Source organism: Anneissia japonica, unplaced genomic scaffold, assembly GCF_011630105.1.
Source record: "Anneissia japonica isolate Jap-2015-1 unplaced genomic scaffold, ASM1163010v1 scaffold137642_len2637_cov160, whole genome shotgun sequence".
NCBI classification, from domain to species: Eukaryota; Metazoa; Echinodermata; class Crinoidea; order Comatulida; family Comatulidae; genus Anneissia; species Anneissia japonica.
In genome coordinates this window covers 74-2609 of record NW_022735394.1, presented here as the reverse complement: position 1 = coordinate 2609, position 2536 = coordinate 74, and the positions used below count along the sequence as shown (strand labels likewise).

General features: G+C 29.9%; 1 long non-coding RNA gene across 1 annotated transcript; it reads right to left on the bottom strand.

The window, feature by feature from the left end:
* Window positions 1–1707, bottom strand: LOC117116570. Its single transcript, XR_004446780.1, has 3 exons — window positions 1599–1707; window positions 901–960; window positions 1–47 (listed from the first exon to the last, which is right to left on the bottom strand). It is a non-coding gene; the product is annotated as an uncharacterized LOC117116570 (long non-coding RNA).
* Between the last annotated feature and the right edge of the window lie 829 nt (window positions 1708–2536).

The following is a 2536-nucleotide window of genomic DNA, read 5'->3' as shown; positions in this document are numbered from 1 at the left end:
ATACACTTGCGTCCTGCTTCAGCCTGTGTGCCGCTGTTGTAGGATATCTGACAACACAAATATTATAGATATTACATACTGTATGCCCAGCTCTGGCACAACCTAGTAAAAATTCAAATTGATTTTTTGGTGTTTGTAGATGCTCTGGTAGGCATCTTGTACAGGGACATGTTCCCTTTTTTGCCTACTAGACTCATTACGTTTTGAGTGAAATAAAATTATGAATTATGAATTATTTGATGGAAATTGGTTATTTGAGTATTGGCAAGGTTATGAATATTCAATTAATTGGATATCGGCCATGTAGGTTTTGAGAAAACAGCTTCCAAATCAATAGTTTATTAATAAGATTTGTATTTTAAAAATAATTTTGAAATACTTATAATTTAGATTTATGCGGAAATGTTCTTTAATATATCTTCTTTTATAAATTTCAAAAACCTGAAAATGTTAAAAATTCTGATTCTCGAATGTTTTGGGTGTTTGTAGGAAATCATAAATTGCAACAAACAGTGGATATTGCCTGAGCTGGTTACATATTTGCACCATAGTCTCTCCTTCAAACACAAGGACACAAACATTGGCAATGAAGGGTTTCCATAGTTATGTATATACAGAGATCAGTTACACTTGGATATACAAATAAATCAACAGCATATGTAACAAAAGCAACTACATTAATAAAACCATGACCCAATATAGATATTGCATAAACCAACACAAACATGACATTAGGAAAATAACTGATTTGTAAATTTGAAAAAATGTTTTGATAAAGCTGGTATAATATTTGGCTTTTTTGGCTTTCTATGAGATATGTAAAAACTACTTGAAAACTATGTTCTTGATCAGATTTAATATATTTGCCAAATAAAGTTTAGAAAAACAGAAAACACTTACTCGCTGAATGTCTCTTAATAATTTCAATGCTGTTCTATTTTTGTCATCTGCCTTAAAAACCTGCAACATAACAAGTACTTCATGTTATAACTAAATTGTTTTGAGTTATTTCAAGTTATATTAAAAATTACACAAATGATGTTGGAATGAGGAATGAGGACGACGCTTGGGAATGGGCGCAGCCACGTGTAGGGACAATCGGTCGGTTCTATTTTTGTTGTAAGAATGTTTTCTTAAAAAGAACAATGGAAATTTGTTAGTTTATTCATGTAAGTATTTTAGTTTATGTATACTTAACTGGATAAACCAACTAATTGTCATTGTTCCCGAAACAGAACACCCCTTCCAAAATTGTATTAAATAGTATTAAAACCGAAAGGTCCACTGATTAATCTCAGATAAGAAAGTAATATTGAATCCCAACGATTTGGCGTGTATTTCAATACTTGGAGTATGTATTATACTTTCTAATAGTATTAAAGACATTAAAAAATCAAAGCATGCTAAGTATGTACTGAGTATGTGTTATCTGCTGCAGTTCCTATTCGAGGGCAACTTAGCGAGAAAAAAAATAAACATATTCTCAACACATTAGTTCCTTTCAGAATTATTCACGTGGTTTACTGCAAATTTATATTGAGATTTGTAGCATATGCTACACGGTGTACCGAAAACCTATAATAATTTATTATTATTACCTGTGTTAGGACAAGTTTCCACTCACTGGTGTCTCTATGCTGCACTTGCTTCAACCTCACCTTCTGCACAATCACTTCTGGTTCTACCGACTCCATCACAACATCTTCAAATGCAAGAAAAAATATACCCCATAATAACAGCACTTACAAATACAAGTTGTTTATAGTTAGTTATCAACAGTTAACATAGTGAAAACATGTATTAACATGTGTTAACATAACAGCATGTATACTAATATTAAATATTAACATGTTAACAATAATTAATAATCCACACCCCATCCATTGTGCAATATTCTCCAAATTTTCCACCTCTATATTTTGATAAAACGTTTATATGAAATTTTGATTTTAACTTCCTTGTTTATCTCAATTTTATTGATTTTTGTAGCCAGCTGTTATAAATTTAAAGTTTGCCTGTTACTGTTCAGTTTTAAGCTCTATTTCACAGTTGGACTTTGTATGTATTTGCTCTTTTAATATGTATGTGTTGCTATTCTTTATAATATTTTATTGTCAAAATTGTGTCAATTCAGTGATTGAACTTCAAAAACTGTATGAATAAAACATGAATTATAACAAGTTAACATGTGTTAACATGTTAACTATTAACATGTTAACAAAAATTAAAGCATAATATGATAGAGCACATTACATAATACAGAACATTAAAACAATGCAATATGAGACATTATTTTAAGAGATCTCAACAGATTTAATAATTAAAAGCTATTGTTAAAATAATATTTTTTTATTATACTAGATATTTTTCAATTTCAATTCAATTCAATTTAACATTTATTTACTTCCTTTTTAAATCAGACAAATATATTACAATTGATTTAAAATAAATTGAAGATGCAGGAGAGGAAGAAGGCAAGAACCCGAGAAAATAAGAAAAATCCATCTTGTGGAGGGACAGCCTGAAATAAGAGGGG